The sequence below is a fragment of the Ranitomeya imitator genome, chromosome 1 (assembly GCF_032444005.1).
Source record: "Ranitomeya imitator isolate aRanImi1 chromosome 1, aRanImi1.pri, whole genome shotgun sequence".
NCBI classification, from domain to species: domain Eukaryota; kingdom Metazoa; phylum Chordata; class Amphibia; order Anura; family Dendrobatidae; genus Ranitomeya; species Ranitomeya imitator.
In genome coordinates this window covers 1,010,551,663-1,010,574,999 of record NC_091282.1, presented here as the reverse complement: position 1 = coordinate 1,010,574,999, position 23,337 = coordinate 1,010,551,663, and positions in this window count along the sequence as shown.

The window sequence follows — 23,337 nt, the reverse complement described above, 5'->3', positions numbered from 1 at the left end:
AGTGGAGATGGTTCGAGATTTCCCCTGTGCAGAGGCGGGAACTCGACACCTAACATTTGTATAATAATGCAGATTTTTTTGTATATTCTAGTAGAAACCAATTCCATTTGAATATGTTTGCTCATCTCTACTGGTAGCCCTTTTGCAACCACTCCTAGATTCATGGGTGGATCCTCCCTGTTCTGTTCTATCCCAAACCCAATTTGTATCTTTTAGTTTTGTGGCTTGTTGTATTTTTTAATAGACATAGGTTTTAATTCTATTTTTAACATTTACTTAACAAGTTAAAATATATAAACTCTTTTTTTGGGTCGCTTTTAAATTACATCACTCTAAATACAACTGTACAGACATCTCTAGATTGACACTTCGAAATAAATCAAGTTGAACCTGATTATTCTACTGAACTATGAGAAGCAGATTTAAGTGTACAGTCCAAAGACAAAACATCAGCTCCAAACTTACCTTTCCTGATCTCATAAATCTTATAAATTCTTCAATACAGTATTTCTCTATATTTCCAAAGCCAACACATTTTTAGCAAGTTAAGACTTTTGGATTCTACAGTTCCTTGAATATCAAGCTTGACCAAAGACATCTTTCCTATATTTCAATCTTTGCAAACCCAACTAAGTCACAACATTTTTTACTATTTTTACCACTGCGAGTCATACGCTTCACAATAGATAGTTTACACTGTGTCCAGAAAAACATGGCCAGTTATAAATGCAAGAAATAAAAGGTCACTGCTTTACAATAAATCTATTGATTATCTTTTTTTTGCTTGTACTTAAATATCACAGATCTGTCGCAGATTTATTAGTCTTTTTGTGCTTTGTTTTGGAGAAAACATTTGCTTTTTAGACATTTTTATTTTTGCACTAACCAAAGCACCTGTAAGATAAATGCAATTAAAAAAAGGAAAAACAGGTACAAAAAGATTGATTGCACTTCCTAAATTTAAATAATGTATTTCTATATTAAGTAACAAGCACAAAACTTGTACGAGACAAATAAAAACATTTAAAAATTGCAGCTGCTGTTCTGGTTCAAGGTAAAAAAATAACACTGGGATATAACCTATAAGACCAGCAGGATAATGAATAGAGCCATGTAAATGTGGAAAATATTCGAGATTAATAAGAATGGATACTACCCCTAAAGAGATGCCAAGTAATATTCAGTAAAGACGAAAGTTACAATGCACACATAATGCACATAAGGATACATAAGATAAAATAAGCAATAACTATGTGGAATAAAGTGTCACGTGCATAGATAAATGTTAAAAGGTAAATGTTCTCATAGATGCCACAGGATCTGGCTTCCTCAGGGGACAAGACATTATTGGGAAGCCTCACATCCAAGGTCATGTCAGCCTTCTGTGCGTAATGCAATCTTTTGCAATCTCTTAAAAAGTCGGAGATCAAATCACAATCGCAAATGGTTCATATTCGCCTAGACCTATGAACTTCATAAAATTTGACTCAAATTTGATTTGCATCAAATCTGTTAGCGCCTATCTGATACTGACGTCTAAGTGCATTTTTGGATAACCAATTGATGGATAGGAAAGAACTTACTGTCTAAGGACAAACTGTTTAAATACTTTAAATTCAGGACGATTTCAACATGTTGACTTGAGTTACCAAGCATATTATTAGACATGTCCATAAAATCGTAGGCATAATATATTCCTATGATGCTAAAAAAATATTTTCTTACATTATTTTGCTGAGCAAAGTATAGTGTAAGGGTAATATTAGCAGAGAATGTTGAGAAACTCAACTCTTAATCCAGCAGGATTGGGAATGTAACTGTGAACTATAATACCAGCTGTGAGGATAATTTATGCCTTGAAGAATAACAATCTAATCCATATATACAAATTTGCAAAGCTTTTTACGTGGTGTAACATACATTATATCTACTGTATATATGAACTTTAAACTTGTTTCTAGACCTAAACTTCTCTTTATTGCTAATTACATCAGTTCCTGCTCTCCTCACAGCTTACATTACTGTCTGCAGACAACACTGAAGCCATTCTTCAAATACTACAAATCTCTTGATGTTCTAGTTAGAGGGGCAAACTTACTGCCTCTATACTGAATTTATGATTCCCAATTGAATTACTCTGTGGAGCAGCTATTATATTTGGCAGGATCTAAACCCGAAAGCAAAGCTCTCTATGAATACATTAATGAGAATCTACAGAAGGAATTCATCTGCATTCATCTGCAGGAGGAGGCTTTTTTGTTAAGAAAAGAGAAGTCATTTATGCGTTTTATCGACAAAAGGGTATTAAATAAGATAACCGTCAAGAACAGGTATCCTCTGCCACTTATCCCTGAACTTTTTCATAGGTCTAAGCAAAAGTTTTCTGAAACTTAGATTGGTGTGAATAATCTTGTTAGAGTTGAGGTTGGGGATAAATGGAAAATGGCCTTTAGAACATAGTATGGACATTTTTAATAGACTGCAAAACCATTACTTCTCTGAACTGATCTGCTCTGTCTATTATTCAGGACTCTGTGAAAATGCAGTATATTTAGCAATGTATTTGATGTTTCCACTTGAATACCTTGAAATAATATAGATTTTCCACATCTTTCTTCACGACCACAGAGCATAGATGGAATGAGTCTTTGTTTTATAATTCCCCATAAAAAAGTAAAATTCAAAATTAATTAAAGTAAATGGCTTTTCCTTTTATCCCATTATGGAAGTACGACGTACAGTTATGTCATATGACGGCTCCCTGACTTTGATTCGGGCTCAGGAACTAGGCCTGCATCTTTCCCGGCAGAAGATCGCTCCGAAATTCAGCCATCATCAGCCTCTAACAGCTGTCCATGGAGTAGAGCTAGAACACTGGCTGTTAACCACTGTCAACCTTTAATAGCGGCATTTACAGCACACCGGGAAGGGTACGCGTTTCCATGTGTCCAACGGCAGCCCTGTGATGAGATCGCGAGGCAACGATGTATTACCATGGTGACAGAGATTCTGCTGAAGACCCATGTGCTTCGCTGTGAATGCCAGTTTCTGGGTGTTGTTCATAGGAGACAACGATTTGTATAGCAGTACTATTGCATCACTGTACATAGCACAAGCAATCTGATGATTTCAGGTTCATGTCTCCTAAGGGGACTAACAAATACAGTGTAAAGTAAAAATAAAACAAAAAATGTTTTTGAAAAAAAAAAATATATATATATATATGTATAAATAAAAAAATTTAAATCACCCCCTTTGACCCAATTAGAACTAAGTAAATACACATATGTATATAGTTACATTCGTAAAAGTATGTTCTATAAAAATGTAAAATTAATTAATCCAATGAGTAAATGAGAAAATAAAATTTATACACCAGTTTTCCGGCTTTCCGGGTGCTGCAAAAGAAAGCTATAAAAGACAATTAAAACATTGTATCTACCCCATGTATTAATAAAAATGTGAGCACAGTGTGCATGCCCCACACAGCCTCATCAATCAAAAATTGAAAATATTTTGGGTCTTGGAAAATGGTGGAGGCGGCGAAAATGTATTTTTACAAAAAAATCCACACTGTTAATGATGATGGAAAGGAGTCATTCTGCCACAGCCTAATGACCTACTTGTGGACCACTGCTCTGTCTGTTTGACTGTAGACCAGGGCAACACTGCAGATAATTATTGATGAGGTAACTTCTAAATACCCCCGATAGGTGTTCAGTATGTTGGAGCAGTGGCAATTGTCATGCTTAAATGTCCATCAGCAGCCACATACAGGGCCATCCCACTAATCACCATCTCAGGTCCATACCCAACTCAGCAACTTAGGCCATCAGTGGTTTTACAAAAAGGAATGCATCTCAATCCAAGGCAAATGCCATGGCTATGGTGCCCCCCACAATACCATCTCATTTGGCTGGGTTTATCATGGTTACCCACAGTAGTGTCAGACTGGCCCTCCTTCAGTGGCACCTTATTTCCCCAATTACACCTTTTTTCCCTCTCTTGTCCAGTCATCTCACCCAGTACCCAAAAAACATGGTTCCCCGCTCATGCCCCTCAGGCGAGATTGCTCACTTCTTTTCATGATTTATATTTTTTGGGAAATATATCACTCTTTTATTTTATTTTTTGCTTTCTAACATTTATTGTAAATGTGGGAAGATTAACCCAAATATTCATTTTGCTCCTGTCAATAGCCACCATTCTGGTACACTTTATCAGTTCCAATTGTTCCAATTGTTCCCATTGTGTACATCAAATTATCAGATGGGATATTTACGGCTTACACGCAATCACTTACACAACACACATTTAATAAAATAAATTGTGTTCTATGTCACAGTAACAGAAATCACAAATGTGTACGAATATATGTCTTTCCATGGAGTTGCTCCCTCTTGCGTTAAAAAATATTTGGAAAGCAATTGGTGCACTCTGAGTCCCACGGAGTTATGACAATTTTCTAAAAAATGATGGACAGTGGCAGGATTGGGGCCATCATTTCCATCATCTTCTACATAGACAGGAGAATCATGTTCCCGATGTATTAATGAACGATAATACATCCATTAGAATTCTCCACTTGGCACACAATATACCAAACACACATTTTATCAATCTCCATGACCTGGAAAGTCTGCAGTAGATGGGTGGAAAGGCCTCAATCATCACCATTCAGCACAAATGGAGATGATTCACTGCTGAAGCCAGGTGGGAGATATGGTGGTGTGATGCCCATTTCATTTCGGAGAAGTTGGCGGACTCATTATGGAAGAATTGAATATTTAAGAATCTCTAGTTCTTCCACAGGCCCCTATAGCCACTATTATAAACTTGTAGGTGCTGTCAACCAACCCCAACAGCAATACAGGAAAGTATTGTTTTTGATTGTAGTATCCAAACTCTTAGTATGGCAGCTTCTTTAAACATATGCGTTTCCCACCTAGATCTCAATACAGTTGGGGAATTGGCTGTTTTTTTTTTCAAACACCCAAGCTATCCATTCCCTAAGATGGGTGGTAGGCTCTGGCATCATTGATTAGTGGAGTTTGCCTCAGATGAGCTGACAGGTCAGGCGGACAATGAGGAAGATCTTGGGCTTCGCAACCAAAAATTTGGATATCTCACCAAAATGGATGTGATCCAATCCTCCGACTTTATTGAGGGTATTTTTATAGTGTTGGAATCAAACAGATCCCTAATTTAATAGGAAATTAGAAAATAAAACATTGGAGAAAAATGGATTGCATGCATACAGCATGCAAATAAATAAACGTACACTCAGATTACACTCAAGTCCCATATGGACTACCTTACATATTGCAATCGTCCAACGTTCCTGGATTTTTTACACTGTCTCGTGACCCAGCCTATGAGCTTACATTCTACAGGAGAGAGACAGCATCCTTGACCATAAGGACATAAAATCTACAGGAGAGGACTGTGGAGATGGAAAACAATTCTGTTGTACAAAATATTCTCCAAAGGGTACTGCTGATCTGTGATGGTCCAGGTACTGACCACCACTGTACAAGCTATGATAATCCACTTCTCGCGAATTATTACCTATAAATAAAAACATAGAAAGACCGAAGGTGGTACCTTCCTCGAATGTCTGAGAAAGTGAATCTACCTACACAGGGTGAAAGTGAAATGACCACGGCAAAGTTTGATCAGCCACCTCACCTGTGGGCCCTCATGCAAGTTAACCATACCGGGTACATATACATTATGACTGCCCCTGAAAGGCACCTCAGTGCAACTCCTAAATTGTTATTGATTAAATGTTTTCTATTAACCCATTACTTGCCTAATTCAAATTTTTACAAGCACGGATTTTTCAGAAAGGGGCGTCCCAATATTCAATTAAAAATGACAATGACATGATTTCCTATTTTGAAAACATTCATTTTACAAACACAACACAAAAAATTGGACCTAATTATAAAAATTATAAAATCTTAGTTGCTAGAAGCTAAAGATTAGGTGTCCCAAAAAAAGGACATTGGTAGATAATGGGTTAACATCCACGACAACTCCACTTAACAATTTTCCCAATTAACACCAAACATCTCAGCTCCACAGCTTCACAGCAATAGAGAGTAATACATGCCTTGCATTATATATAGTTACTTTTTCAAGCACGGGTTTTCATATGTCCAAAAGCCTAATAAATCAAAAACTTACAGCTCATTGAATAGTACATTTTCCTTCCCCCACAGAAGGTCACTTGAGGAGACTTTGCATAAAATTTTACTCTGAAGACTATTTGGCAGCCACCCTGTAACAGATGGAGCCTTACTTTCACAAATATTGATATCTGTGTTCACTATGCTGACAGCCACAGTATAGTGACTTAATAATTTGTCTAGAAATGATAGTAGTGATATGTGTTTCGATCAACTATCATGCTGCTTGTCTAGAAGACAAAATTTGGAAATAGGATTTCTCTAGGGATAAGAATGTGACATTCAACTGTTAACTGAGCCAACCAAGCAGTTTACAAGGTGAACTAAATGCTTACAATAGAAGAATTACAGTATATGATGTAAAATATCATAAATGTACTATGATCTAAGACTGGAAACTATTGCATCTACTGACTGGAAAATAGCCTGTTACAAAACATATGTCCATTATCGATCATCCTGTAAAGACCTCTATTATCTATAAAGAACTCTGCTACCTATTTTATATGGAATGATAATGAGTTTTACACCTATGTGCAGCTGAGGGTAAAGTCCCACACTGACTACTGCTAAAAAGTACATTTTTCACCAGGTTTTTGTTTGCTACTCCATTTACGAGACCTTGATTCCAACGATGTATCACTTACTGATCTGCTTGCTGACTATTTTTATAAAATCACTGTTAATCTGCTGCTGATCTACCATTTATCTGACTGTTGAGCCCACACCACTTAATGGCAGCTGTCTGAGTATCCTGTGCATAGGCAGAAAGCTGTCAATCATTGGTAGGTACGAGGTTATACAGAGCTCATAAATCCTCTAATGATAATCTCCTAATACAACAATGATTTAATAAAATGTGGCACCACTGTGGTTAGCACTGCTGCGCTGGGGTTCTTGGTTCATATCCCACCAAGGACAACATCTGCAAGGAGTTTATATGTTCTCCCCGTGTCTTCACTGGTTTTTCTCCGAGTATTCCGGTTTCCTCTCAAGCTCTAACAACATACTGATAGGCAATCTAGATTGTGAGCCCCAATGGGGACAGTGCCAATAATGTCTGTAAAGCGTTGTGGAATTATTGCCACTCTATAAGTGAGTAAAATAAATAAAATCTACAGCATGCAGCCCAGTAAGTGACACATCTCTGGAATTTATATTTCTACATAACGGTACTTTCAGATTAGGTGGCACGAACTCGATGACACTGTAAATCCATATCCTAGGTGATCATATAACTTATCACCCGATAGTGAATAGGCTTTTGAAAGTAGAAGGCTGCCAGGTCTGGGATAATTATCACTGTTCAATGGACCTTTTTTCTTGTAACTGGAAGGTCAGGCTAAAACCATGCCTCTGTGCATATAATATTTCTTCAGTATCTTATTTGCACAGATCACTCAAAGCTTCCTTAGTGAAAGGAAAACAGAACAATGAAAAGTAAGCCACATTTTACACTGCTATCTATGAAAGAATTGTTTCTACCCTTGAATGTTATTATCCAGCAAGCAATGTATTGATAACTAGAAAATATACTGTATATATATTTTGTAAGAAAATATTACTAACATTAAAAAGCACAATTTAGTTACAGTAAACACATGTTATTGCATGCTATTGTTGTAACAAAATAGTAAATTACATAGACATCTATAATATAACGCTGGGAGCGTCACTCTGTCCGAAGCCTTTATAGACTGCGCAAGCGCAAGCGCCGGCACAGTCTGGGCCTCACAGAGTGACGCTCCCAGGAGATCGCAGTATGCGTAAACACTGAATGCACACCGCGATCCCCCCCTGGAGAGTCAAGGACCGCCATGAGGGTGAGTATATTCACCTGTCCCCCGTTCCAGCGCTGCGTGCGGCTCCGTCTCCCTGGTCCTCTGCTGTGACATTCCCACTTCAGAGGGCGCGATGATGCGCTTAATGCGCGCCGGCGCCGCCCTCTGACTGAACAGTCACAGCCAGAGGAGCTGGAATATGGCGGCGCGCAGCGGTGGAACGGGACAGACAGGTGAGTATAGCAAGTGCTGGGGGCCTGAGCTGGCGGCGATACCGGCACCTGACCCCCACAGCGCGCCGCTGTCCCCGCCTGCTCAGGCCCCCCAGCACTCGGCGCCCAGCGACCATAGGTGAGTATGGCATTTATTTTTTTTTATATATATGGCAGCAGCATACGGAGCATATATAATGGAGCATCTTATGGGGGGCATATAATACAATGGTGGCGCAGGATGGGAGCAGCACATGACAGAACGGGGGCGCAGGATGGCAGCAGCACATGACAGAACGGGGGCGCAGGATGGGAGCAGCACATGACAGAATGGGCGCAGGATGGCAGCAGCACATGACAGAACAGGGGCGCAGGATGGCAGCAGCACATGACAGAATGGGGGAGCAAGATGGGAGCAGCACATGACAGAACAGGGGCGCAGGATGGGAGCAGCACATGACAGAACAGGGGCACAGGATGGCAGCAGCACATGACAGAACGGGCGCAGGATGGGAGCAGCACATGACAGAACAGGGGCGCAGGATGGGAGCAGCACATGACAGGATGGGGGCGCAAGATGGGAGCAGCACATGACAGAATGGGGGCGCAAGATGGGAGCAGCACATGACAGAACAGGGGCGCAGGATGGGAGCAGCACATGACAGAATGGGGGCGCCAGATGAGAGCAGCACATGACAGAACAGGGACGCAGGATGGGAGCAGCACATGACAGAACGGGGGCGCAGGATGGCAGCAGCACATGACAGTACGGGGGCACAGGATGGGAGCAGCACATGACAGGATTGGAGCAGCAAATGACAGAATGGAGGCGCAGGATGGGTGCAGAACATGTCACAATGGGGGCGCAGGATGGGAGCAGCACATGACAGAATAGGGGCGCAGGATGGGAGCAACACATGACAGAATGGGGGCGCAAGATGGGTGCAGAACATGTCAGAATGGAGGCTCAGGATGGGTGCAGAACATGTCAGAATGGGAGCGCAGGATGGGAGCAGCACATGTCACAATGGGGCGCAGGATGGAAGCAGCACATGACAGAATGGGGGCGCAGGATGGGTGCAACACATGGCAGGATGGGGACGCAGGATGGAGCAGCACATGTCAGAATGGGGGTGCAGGATGGGAGCAGCACATGTCAGAATGGGGGTGCAGGATGGGTGCAGCACATGTCAGGATGGGGACGCAGGATGGAGCAGCTCATGACAGGATGGGGACGCAGGATGGAGCAGCACATACCAGGATGGAGACCATATACCAATATAGATGCTAGCCGCCTGGGCGTAGAACGGGTTCAATAGCTAGTAATTAGTATAACTAGAAATGTAGAAACCCATATATTGCAGTGAATAAATTGGATATGAAGATGCGTATTTATTTAAAATGAATGTGGGGGAAGCAATGACAAAAGCATCAGGCACCCCATTAATGCCACTGGTGACTGTCGATAAAGACAGTCAGCCCAATGTGTAACTATTGTCTTGACTAGAGATGAGCAAATATTTCAATATTCAGTTCTCCTCCCGATCGCATTTGCAATATTCTTCAAATAATCTTCAAATAAACATACACAGCAAAAAAGCCGGTGTTACCCATGCTGCATGACAACATGGGAAACACCGGCGTTGCGCTTCTCATCGGCGGTAATGTTACCATCAGTAGATCTTAACTGTCATCAGAGCCCTGCAGGATCACGCTGTCAGATGTCGGTGTGACCCCGCAGAGATGCGGAGACCCACGGTAAAAAGCTTAATGCAGGTCAGCAGGCACCAGCTGATTAGATGCTACTTCTCCCAAGTATACAGCTGTGAGCTGATATTAATAGCCTGGGAAGCTCCAGGGTTATTACCCCCTTCCCAGGCCATAAACAACTGCCCCCACCGTCAGCTTTCCCTCTGCTGGTTAAGAAAATTATGCAAAAGCCCACGCCATTTTTTTCAGAAAAATAATCTTTTAATAATTAAATACATGTACAGAAAGCTGCACGCACACTGTATTAGTTGTATATATCACTGAAATCTATATATCTATCTATTCTTTGTGTACATACTGTATTGTAATCCATCTCTTCTATCTTGTCGGTTCCCAATGTGATTTTACAGTAATTGGCTGCTTAATTGCCGGCTTTTCTTATGTCTATATATGCAATTTATACATATACTGTGTATATATTTGTACTATCTATTCTACCTGTCATGCTAAGATTTTACTGTATTGGTGTGTTTTTATCTATTAATCGTTTTCCGAACATATTCGCTCATCTCTAGTCTTGACCCAATAAAATTTGATTATGTATTGAAATACTTGTTTAGAAGGGAGGAATACATTTTAATACACTCAAATAGCATTAAAGTAGTAAAAACTGGAGTTGTACAGTGGGTATGGAAAGTATTCAGACCCCTTTACATTTTTCACTCTTTGTTTAATTGCAACCATTTGGTAAATTCAAAAAAGTTCATTTTTTTCACATTGGTGTACACTCTACACCCCATCTTGACTGAAAAAAAAACAGAAATGTCGATTTTTTTGTCAAATTTAATAAAAAAGAAAAACTGAAATATCACATGGTCATAAGAATTCAGACCCTTTGCTCAGACACTAATATCTAAGTCACATGCTGTCCATTTCCTTGTGATCCTCCTTGAGATGGTTCTACTCATTCATTGGAGTCCAGCTGTGTTTAATTAAACTGATAGGACTTGATTTGGAAAGGCAACACCTGTCTATATAAGATCTCACAGTTCAAAGTGCATGTCAGACCAAATGAGAATCATGAGGTCCAAGGAACTGACCAAGGATACTCAGAGACAGTATTGTGGCAAGGCACAGATCTGGCCAAGGTTACAACAGAATTTCTGCAGTACTAAAGGTTGCTAAGAGCACACTGGCCTCCATAATCCTTAAATGGAAGAAGTTTGGGACCACCATTAGTCTTCTTAAACCTGGCCGTCCAGCCAAACTGAGCAATCATGGGAGAAGAGACTTGTGAGAGAGGTAAAGGAGAACCCTATGATCACTGTCACTGAGCTCCAGAGATGCAATAGGGAGATGGGAGAAAGTACCACGAAGTCAACTATCCCTGCAGCCCTCCACCAGTTTGGCTTCTATGACAGAGTAGCCCAACGGAAACCTATCCTCAGTGCAAGACATACAAAAGCCCGCATAGAGCTTGCTTAAAAAAACACATGAGGGACTCCCAGACAATGAGAAATAAGATTCTCTGGTCTGATGAGAAGATAGACCCTTCTGGTGATAAAGCGGTATGTGTGGAGAAAACCAGGCACTGCTCATCACCTGCCCAATACAATCCCAACAGTGAAACATGGTGGTGGCAGCATCATGCTATGGGGGTGTTTTTCAGCTGCAGGGACAGGACTGGTTGTCATTGAAGGAAACATGAATGCGGCCAAGTACAGAGATATCCTGGATGAAAACCTCTTCCAGAGTGCTCTGGACCTCAGACTTGGCCGAAGGTTCACCTTCCAACAAAACAATGACCCTAAGCACACAGCTAAAATAACAAAGGAGTGGCTTCAGAACAACTCTGTGACTATTCTTGACTGGCCCAGCCAGAGCCCTTACCTAAATCCAATTGAGCATCTCTGGAGAGACCTGAAAATGGCTTTCCACCTACGGTCACCATCCAACCTGTCGGAACTGGAGAGGATCTACAAGGAAGAATGGCAGAGGATCTCCAAATCCAGGTGTGAAAAACTTGTTGAAACTCATTGGCTGTACTAGCTCAAAAGGGTGCTTCTACTCAATACTGAGCAAAGAGTCTGAATGCTTATGACGATGTGATATTTCAGTTTTTCTTTTTTAATAAATTTGCAAAAATTACTACATTTCTGTTTTTTTTTAGTCAAGATGGTGTGCAGAGTGTACATTAATGAGAAAAAATGTACTTTTTTGAATTTACAAAATGGCTGCAATGAAACAAAGAGTGAAATAATTAAAGGGGTCTGAATACTTTCCGTACCCACTGTTAATGCGTTAAATCTAAATTTTTGCTATTATGCACATTTCTTTATTTAAAAAGGTCTGAAAAGCTCCAATATTTAGTGTTAATTTATGTATTAAAATGAAATATTTACATCTTGCTGAGAGCTTTCTTTTTAAATGCAAAATTCCATCCTTTCTTAGACATAGCAATGAGAAATAAGACTTTGTATGACATCAGCTACTAATTCTCTTACTTGGCGAGAAACACCATGGGTGCTGCAACCATTTCCTTGTTTTAAGTATCTGCAAACAAGCGGGACCAGTAAGTCAATTCCAATTTTTAGTTTCTTCATTGATTTTATTCTTTTCTGCTACTGATAATTTTGCTGTCTTTTTTCTGCACCCACAGGAGATTACTCCAACTTTTCCTATTCATGGACAAGCTGTATGGCAGGGTAGTCAAAGTTTCCAGTGTCAAATACCAATACCAAGAGAGCATGTTGTAAACTAAATGGGAAAGACAAAGGTGTAGGCAGGTCATGGTCCGAATACCAGTTAGATAACCAATCAAAACAATTTGGTTATACAAATGAATGGCCAGAGCAAGGTCCAAGGTCAGGCAGCAATAGGTCAATAAACAGAACACTGAAATACAAGGCAAACATGCACCACCGAGCAAATGCTAAAACTGGCAGAGATCTGGGACTGAGAGCTTAGCTAAGTAGCTGTGTAATCAATTTGAATAGAGAACACTCCCAAAGAAGCTCAGCACCTCCCAGTCTCAGCACACCCCTGCACTAGATTGGATGACTGAGCTGTCACTCCTGAAACTGACAGCTGAGTGGGAACCTTATTCCATAGTACAGCAAAACTGTCACTCACTGCATCCAATACACACTGAGCGGAGGAATCGTGACACTATCCTTCACTAAAAACGTACCTCATTCTGGACATTACAGAAGAAAATCATTGTACTCCAGGAGAAAAAAGTTTCCTAAGTAGGGTCTCTCCTCTTAACAAGCACTAAAAAGAACTTGGCACTCAAAAATTACTGATATAAAATTGTTAATATTATATTTTCCGTTACAATCTGTTAATAAAATACGACTTTTCAGCAATTGTTTGAGTGACAAGTTTTTTCTTTCACCTTCAATAAATTACACATGCGCAGATAGAGACAGTAGAACCCCCTGGATCTTATCTCCTGCTTATATCTGCTATGTTTGGTATATGATCACTATGTTGGCATAGCGACACAATTAACTTAGTTGTCCGTTAGGGGGCAGCTTCATAGTACTCTTTTTTTTAAAAAATAGTCTCTAGAAATAGAAATACATTGGTAGTGTGGATTCCACTTTTTTTTGCTTTTATATACAGTGGGGGGAAATAAGTATTTGATCACTTGCAGATTTTTTAAGTTTGCTCACTGACAAAGACATGAGCAGTCTATAATTTTAAAGGTAGGTTAATTTTAGCATTGAGAGATAGAATATCAAAAATAAAATCCAGAAAATCACATTGTATAAACTTGTATAAATTTATTTGCATTTTGCAGTGAGAAATAAGTATTTGATCCTCTACCAACCATTAAGAGTTCTTGCTCCTACAGACCAGTTAGATGCTCCTAATCAACTCATTACCTGTATTAAAGACAGCTGTCTTACATAGTCATCTTTATAAAAGACTCCTGTCCACAGACTCAATTAATCAGTCAGACTAACCTCTACAATATGGGCCAGACCAAAGAGCTTTATATGGATGTCAGGGATAAGATCATAGACCTGCACAAAGCTGGAATGGGCTACCAAACCATAAGTAAGACCCTGGGTGAGACGGAGACAACTGTTGGTGCAATAGTAAGAAAATGGAAGAAATACAAAATGACTGTCATTTGATGTCAATCTGTAGCACCATGCAAAATCTTACCTCGTGGGGGGTATCCTTGATCATGACGAAGGTGAGAGATCAGCATAAAACTACACGGGGGGAACTTGTTAATGATCTAAAGGGAGCTGGGACCACAGTCACCAAGGAAACCATTGGTAACACATTACGCCATAAAGGTTTAAAATCCAGCAGTGCCGGAAAGGTCACCTGCTCAAGAAGGCACATGTGCAGGCCCGTCTGAAGTTTGCCAATGAACACCTGGATGATTCTGTGAGTGATTGGGAGAAGGTGATGTGGTCAGATGAGACAAAAATTGAATTCTTTGGCATTAACTCAACTCGAGAAATGCTGCTAATAACTCAAAGAACACCGCCAAGCATGGATGTGGAAACATTATGTTTTGGGGTGTTTCTCTGCTAAGGGCACAGGACTACTTCATTGCATCAATGGGAGAATGGATGGAGCCATGTATCGTAAAATCATGAGTGACCACATCCTTCCCTCCGCCAGGACATTAAAAATGGGTCATGGCTGGGTCTTCCAGCAAGACAATGACCCAAAACATACAACCAAGGCAACAAAGAGTGGCTCAAAAAGAAGCACATTAAGGTCATTAAGTGGCTTAGCCAGTATCCAGACCTTAATCCCATAGAAAACTTATGAAGGGAGATGAAGCTCTGAGATGCCATTCGACAGCCTCAAAATCTTAATAATTTAGAGATGATTTGCAAAGAGGAGTGGACCAAAATTCCTCCTGACTTGTGCACAAACCTCATCATCAACTACGAAAATGTCTGACTGCTGTGCTTGCCAACAAAGGTTTTGCCACCAAGTATTAAGTCTTGTTTGCCCGAAGGATCAAATACTTATTTCTCACTGCAAAATGCAAATAAATTTATATAATATATACAATGTGATTTTCTGGATTTTATTTTTGATATTCTATCTCCCATTGTTAAAACTAACCTACCCTATAGACCAGGGGTGGGCAATTAATTTAGCCATGGGGCCGCATGAGAAATTGGGATGGTTTTAGAGGGCCGGACTAATATAATTAACTAATTTTTACCCAATACTGTAGTATACTGTAGTGGCCCCATATAGTGCTGCACAAGCATTATGGCCCCATATAGTGCTGCACAAACATTATGGCCCCCATATAATGCTGCACAAACATTATGGCCCCATATAGTGCTGCACAAACATTATGGCCCCCATATAATGCTGCACAAACATTATGGCACCATATAGTGCTGCACAAACATTATGGCCCCATATAATGCTGCACAAACATTATGGCCCCCATATAATGCTGCACAAATGTTATGTCCTGTCTGGCCCAAACCCCCCCCCCCTGGATACGCCACTGCCAGTCACAGCCTCCCAGGACCAGTATAGATGGGTAGGCCACCAGTCACAGCCCCCCAGGTCCAGTATAGAGGGGGCGGCCGCCAATCACAGCCCCCCAGGACCAGTATAGAGGGGGAGGCCGCAAGTCACAGCCCCCCAGGACCAGTATAGATGGGGAGGCCACCAGTCACAGCCCCCCCCAGGTCCAGTATAGAGGGGGAGGCCGCCAGTCACAGCCCCCCAGGACCAGTATAGAGGGGGAGGCCGCCAGTCACAGCCCTCCAGAACCAGTATAGAGGGGGAGGCCGCCAGTCACACAACCTCAGCAGTCAGCCAGAATGCAGGCCGTTGAGTGCAGCCGGTCAGGGTGAAGCATGGACGGTGGGTGCAGGGAGGGCGGATACAGCCTCTCTCGGACACTTACCAGTGACCTTGGCGCCGGTCTCGTCTGCACGGACAATCTCAGGGATAAATCTTGGCTCCTCACACCCGGCCGCCACCGTTAAAGCCCGCAGAAGCCTCCAGAGACCGCTCCCCATCACCGAGGTCAGTGACAGACTGACAGGCCAGCCAATCACAAGTAGTGATGGAGCAAGAGCCGGGCAGCCCAGCCAATGGTGTGGAGCACAATGCAGCCAAAGGGCGGGGCCAGGAGCTGCACAGTGTCTGAGGAACCGCCAATGGCGTCTGGCCGAGCGGTGCCAAGGGCAGCTGTCAGAAGTGACAGCTAGCTGGCGGGCCGTTCAAAATCATCAGGCGGGCCGGATGCGGCCCGCGGGCCGCATCTTGCCCAGGTCTGCTATAGACTGTTCAGTGGGCAAACTTACAAAATCAGCAAGGGATCAAATACTTATTTCCCCCACTGTATATTTTTGATATTTTTTTCATGCACATTTTTTCTACTGGGAAAATCAATCAGATACATGTACATATTAATGTAATAGGTATCTGAACATCATCTTCCTTTCTGTGTATACTACTAGCAACACTGTTGAAGAGATATGACATGACAGCAAGTCTGTGCAGAACAATGATAATACAGCTTCTCTTCCAGTTCTGACACTTTTTTTGGTAGGCATCACGCAGCTGTGGTTATTTTTGATTTTACAAAAGCACATCACAGATAAAAGTCCTCAAAGTGTTGATTAAGGAGACACAGCTATTCAATTGATCAAAACATATTGAAAGTTTAGTTTTTCAACATTGCTTTAACATCAGAAGAAGCACTATTCTTATTTCCTTAAAGGAAGCATATGGTGATCAAGATACAACATTCAACATTTCTAAGATATTTTTTATCAAAATGTGAAAGCTCAGAATGCTTCAAGGCCGAGACCATAGACCGTTTGCTAACATATGCAGTATATACTGTAGATGTTATGTTGTTGGTGACTTTAACAAGGAGCCTGTCATTTGGATTTAATCAAGGGAGTATATATCATTGACACAGCTACATGAAATTAGCAAGTGCCAAAGGAGTCATTTCTGTTGAAAACTACATGATGTGTTTTTCAGAAATTCTAATTTATCTATGTATTCTATCCAATTGTATGTTAGAATATTAGAACATTATCTTATGTACAAGCCGGAACTGTACAAAAAAGACACGGAACACACATCCAAAAATCATAAATTGATCTAGCGCTGCTATTCAAAAAATAAAAATGGGTGAGGCACCAGCTCACTCCCCCTGCTGGTGCAATGTCGTGATGGTGGTGGTTGGTGCTAGGTGCCACACCTCTGAGGCTAGGGTCGTACTGGGGAAAAGGGTTCACCATGACGTGGTAGTGGGCTTCATACATTCTGATCAGATTGTTAAATCCTTTACCTCCCAATCCTGTTTTCACCTTCATGATAAGGACAAAATTTTGTTTTTATTTGTGAAAATATTGAAAATTTGGTGATAAATTAGCAATATTCAAAATGTAATTCTTATGCAGAAAGAGTTATAGCACACAAATTAGTTAATAACATTTCCCATTTTTACTTTACATCAGCATCTTATTTGAAACCCATTATATATATATATATATATATATATATATATATATATATATATATATATATATAGGAAGTTAGAAGGGTAAAAAGTTGACCAGCAATTTTTCATTTTTTCAACAAAATTGAAAAAACTTTTTTTTATGGACCACATCACATTTGAAGTGACCATGAGCATGATCTAACAAGCGTACTAGTCTGGTGGCTTGGATGTCATCATGACGTCCTTAGGTCAGGCCCTTGCAATGATGAGGCACCGATTGGAGGGGAGAAAGAAGTCCATTACTTTTAGGGTACCGTCACACTATACGATTTACCTACGATCACGACCAGCGATACGACCTGGCCGTGATCGTAGGTAAATCGTAGTGTGGTCGCTGGGGAGCTGTCACACAGACAGCTCTCCAGCGACCAACGATGCCGAGGTCCCCGGGTAACCAGGGTAAACATCGGGTTACTAAGCGCAGGACCGCGCTTAGTAACCCAATGTTTACCCTGGTTACCAGCGTAAAAAAAACCAAACAGCACATACTTACATTCCGGTGTCTGTCCCTTGCCGTCTGCTTCCCGCACTCAGTGACTGCCGGCCGTAAAGTGAAAGCACAGCACAGCGGTGACGTCACCACTGTGCTCTGCTTTCACTTTACGGCTGGCAGTCAGTGAGTGCGGGAAGCAGATGGCAAGGGACCTGACGGACACCGGAATGTAAGTATGTGCTGTTTGTTTTTTTTTACATTTACGCTGGTAACCAGGGTAAACATCGGGTTACTAAGCGCGGTCCTGCGCTTAGTAACCCGATGTTTACCCTGGTTACAAGCGAACGCATCGCTAGATCGCATCGCTAGATCGGTGTCACACACACCGATCTAGCGATGACAGCGGGAGATCCAGCGACGAAAGAAAGTTCCAAACGATCTGCTACGACGTACGATTCTCAGCAGGATCCCTGATCGCTGCTGCGTGTCAGACACAGCGATATCGTAACGATATCGCTGGAATGTCACGAATCGTACCGTCGTAGCGATCGAAATGGCACTGTGTGACGGTACCCTTATGTTTGGACATAAGATCATTTTCGAAATGTAGAGAACATGCACCCCAGAATTCATTGTCTACCTATTACTCTTGTTCTTTTAGTGGCTGTGTTATCTGAGCCATTTATGATGTATCAATAGGACATGCCATAAATCTCGAATAGATACAGGTTTCCTGTAGAAGATGACCTCGGCACATGCTTTTGTTCCAGCGTGGTTACTTGCATTCGTGGCTATAGGAACTCGAATCGACAATGTTGTTTTGCCCATATTGTACATTTTCTGAAAAAGGGGTGTCTGCCATTATTTTTTTTTATTTAAATATGTCCTATCATTTTCTAATTATGTGTAAAATCTGTTAGACAGCCTGATATCCCGTCTCCTTTCATGAATAAGCATGTGTAATGTAAATTCTATACATCTGTAAGGTTACAATAGATGTTGGAACCAATGCGCATTCCCTAAGGAGTCATTGCTCCCTGTAATCAGGGCAATGATTTTTTTTTGCAAGTGACTTTCTTGCTGTTTTAGTGTTGTAAATTTAACAGCATAAAATAGCAACAGAAACACTGATGATAGTGCTCTATTAATTGTTTCATTTCTTTTATGCATCTTTATGAAAACCCTGGGTATCTTATTCAAGGTTTAATCACTGAAACCGAGAAATATGCAGCAGTTACTCCTGAAAACATTATTCCTAGGTGATTTTTAAGTCATTTGGAAAGGATGAATCCCAGCCTACATACATGTCCCGAGACTCACGACTTAGGTCACGTTCATGAATTCTACATTAGGATTTGTAAGACAAAATCTGGAGTGGGTGAAATATACAGAAGTGGTGACGTGTTTCTATTATTCTTTTCCTCTGATTGTTCCTCTTCTGATTTTAGCTTGCAAATACTGAGGTAAAATACTGACCAAATACTGAACATGTGAACATGGCCTTAAGAGGATTTATCCAGAATAGCCAGTCTGGCAGACTATGCAACCTCCATTGACACTTTATCATGTGGATATCTTTCAAATTGTTATGCACTTGTTTTTAGCCATTTTACTTCACTCTTGCATATTTTGAAAATCAATGGGATAGGGGATGAGTTAACTATGTAAAAAAGGTTTAAGCCAGATTTATCACTTGTGACTTTTTTCAAATGTTACAATTTTTAGTCTTTTAAGAATAGTGAATGTGATACACTCCCTGACAGAAGTTATGTCGCTTAACCATGTTATGTAAATAAAAGGTTATAACCTGACATGAAATTCATCCATTGGTTGTATAAATTATTCTTTTGGAAGCTGAAACCCTCCGAAATGTGGTTTAGGTTAAGAAAATAAATTGTCATCCATGCAGAAATATTGATCAGTTAATGGACACAGAATGGTCAGATTTTGGCAAGACAAAAGTTTTGTCGCCCAGAGAAAGTGATGTGATATTCAAACAAATAAATAACTTAAAATACAAATATATGTTGCATAACATTGGTGAATGAAGTTGTGCTATTAGAGTCATATTTAATATTTTGTGTGACTGCCATGAGCTTGAAGGACTGCATCCATGCGGTTCAACAATGATTCACACAATTTATTAATGAAGTCATCAGGAATAGCAAAGAATGCAGTCTTACATGCCTCCCAGAGTTCATCTATATTCTTTGGTTTTGTCTTCCAAGCTTCCTCTTTCATTCTACCCCAAACATGCTCAATTATGTTCATGTCTAGTGACTGGGCTGGCAAGTCCTTGAGCACCTTGATCTTTTTTTGCCTGGAGGAACTTTGTTGTAGAGATGTATGAGATGGAGCACCTTCCTGCTGCAGAATTTGACTCCTTTTATGATATGGAATATAAGAGGTAGCTAATACTTCTTGATATTTTAGGCTATTGATATTGTCTTCCACCTTGCAAATGTTTCACACACCCCCATACTGAATGTAACCCCAGACCATGATCTTTCCACCACCAAATGTAACTGTTTTCTGCATGTATTTTGGATCCATACTGGCTCCAGTAGGTCTCCTGCAGTATTACGGCAGCTTTGGTGTAATTCTACTGAAGATTCATCAGAGAAATTCACCTTCTGCCACTTTTCCAGCGTCCATCTGTTTAGCAGGCTGTGGGACTTTGCAAATGCCACACGGTTTTTTATTTGCCTTTTGTTTAGTGCTGGCTTCTGGGCACTGATTCGACCATGGAGGCCATTTCGAGACAGAATGCTACAAACTATTCTGACACAGGGATTTGAGGTGACCAGGCCTGTTGGAGATCTGCTGCAGTGGAAAAGGGCTTGCTTTGGATTTTCTAATTAACAAAAGTTCCTCCTAAGCAGCTGTCTTGCGGGGTCTGCCGGACCTGGGCTTGTCAAACACATCTGCAGTCTCTTTAAATCTTTTTTTTAATTCTTTGTACTTGATGCTGAGACACATTAAAGGTGCCAGCCACCTCTGCAGTGGATCTGGTCTTCAGCTTCTTGATAATCCAGGCTTTGATTGCAGGGTGGATTTTTGGCATGTTGTCAGAGCTCAAGTTGCAGTTCAAGTAAAGGTCTGGGGTGCTGGGTTTATTTTTATACAAACACATTAATTAACTGATCATTTACTGAGCACAGGTGAGGATGTAAACTAGGATTGGGTGCATTATATGACTGGGCGACAAAACTTATGTCTCGACTAAATAAATGCAAAATTTCACCTAATTTTCTCCGTATTTCTTCATATATTAATTTTTTAATTATTATTAAGAAAAGTAAAATTCTATAATTTGTTACATAATTTATCACTGAATAAGAAACATAAAAGAATAAACAAATTTGTGAATCTAACAAGTTTATTATTTATCACAGAGTAAAGTGAGATCTATGAGTCAGTGTTTGTTTTCTTACCATTAACTAGATGTCTTATTAATAAAGGTCAAGTTATTATTCTCAGTGACAGTAAAAATGGATTCATTAATATTAGTATTTTGTTTTGAATAATTACCCTCATTGTGCCGGCCACTAATGAGAGGCATATAATGAAACCTAAAATGTCTCTTGTATTATTGGCATATTCATAGGTAGGTGCAAAGGTTTACAACGCAAACAATATTATGGATTATCGATTTGATTCTGTGAACTCTTTGCTGGTGAATGTTACAAATACAACTTCTTATGACAAGTGAATGAGGGCTGTTCTGCTTGCTTTAGGATATCTCAACTCTGGCCCGCAATAGTAAATTCTGCCAAGACTGCTTGTCACTTGGGTTTAAATGACAGTGATCGAAGTTTTATTAATAAAGAGTAATAGCACAAAAAAAGTTTAGACCACTGATGGGATCCTTTCAACATATTTAATAAAAAAAGTATTTGAAATAGAAAGGATATCAATAAAAATAATATAATAATAATAATAATAATAACAACAACTATAAAATATAAAAACCCAGAGTATTAAAGTTCTCAGATAGAGACAGCATTAACACAGAGATTTTCTCCAGTCACACTAGTGCTGGCTCAGGTATTACTATGCATATTATGTACCATATCCCTGTGGTACCTGAGCTGCTTAGGCGTATTCCAGAGTAATAGTAAAGGCTAATTTAACATTGGTGTAACCTTGAATAAATAGCCTCTGACCAAGAACTATATTTTTGCTGCTGCAATATCTAATAAATTAATTCCTTAATAAAGCCACTAGCTTTCTTACAACTACAGGTGAGTGGCAACAGTGTCAGGACAGATGAGAAATTGTTATGCCCCAGGGTCTTGATTTAACCCAGAGCATAATAAGTAACATTCAATTTGCATCAAATAACTTTGATATTTCCCTGCCAAATTTGAGCAAACTGCTGAACTTACACCTCAGCAGATTTGCTCATCTTTAGTAAATAATATGTCAGAAAATGCAAATAACTATATTAAATGAAATGTGTTTGGTTGTACTGGAATAGCGGAGAAGTCTCCACTCCATTCAGCGCAGTCAACAAAATTAGCTAGGAAGCTACATAAAAGGTGAGTTGTGCTTACACAAGTGCTCCCAGTATGAGGAACAGGCTGTGCCTCTGCCTATGGGAATTATTATCAGGAGGAATTTATGGACACTAAGTTTTATCTATTGACATGGGAATAATGCCTGTGGCACAATGATTTTATTTCTTTACTCTGTTGTGTTGTTGCTGTTGTTTTTGTTGCTGTGTGGGATGATAATAAAACTGGCTATTTCCAATCTATATTATAGGCAAACCGCTGGCAGAATCCTGGATAGTAGGCATAAGGAGAGTTAATAGGACCAATATATGGGTTCAGATTTGTTAGGAATGATTAGATGAATTGGAAAGAATTAGTCATTCCCACCTCCCAATAAAGGGGATACAGCTGATTTAAAAGGGCATTCCTGATTCCTTGTCTGAGAGTAGAGGTGAGATGCCTCTAATATAGTGCATGATTTGTGGCTGTTAGACAACCTGAACACATGCAGGGATTACCTGTTTGTTAGGGAATCCTTCCACATGTATTCAGGCTGTCTAGCAGCCACAAATCATGCAACTGCGGGGACACAAACATAATCTACAAGAATGCCCAAGATACTCGGAAAACACCCGAACATGCTCGGAAATCTCGAGTAACGAACACAGTCACTCATCACTACTCTGGTGTTTGGGTCTGTGTATGTAAAATGGAGGTCTACGCAAGTTGCTTAGACACTGCAAGAAGCCGAGTATTGACTTTGAATACTGAGCACATGATCTGCTCTGTTTCTCATACTACTGTATGGGACACTTTGTTTTGGTATTACTTTCTGTTTCAAGTTTATAGATTTAAAAAACATTCCTATTTGGACAAGAAACTGTATGCCTGAGTGAACGCTGCCAACAACCAACGAGTTAAATCCCTACATTATGTATACATACCTTGTAAGGATTCACACTCTCAGGTAGATTTTAGGTAGCATT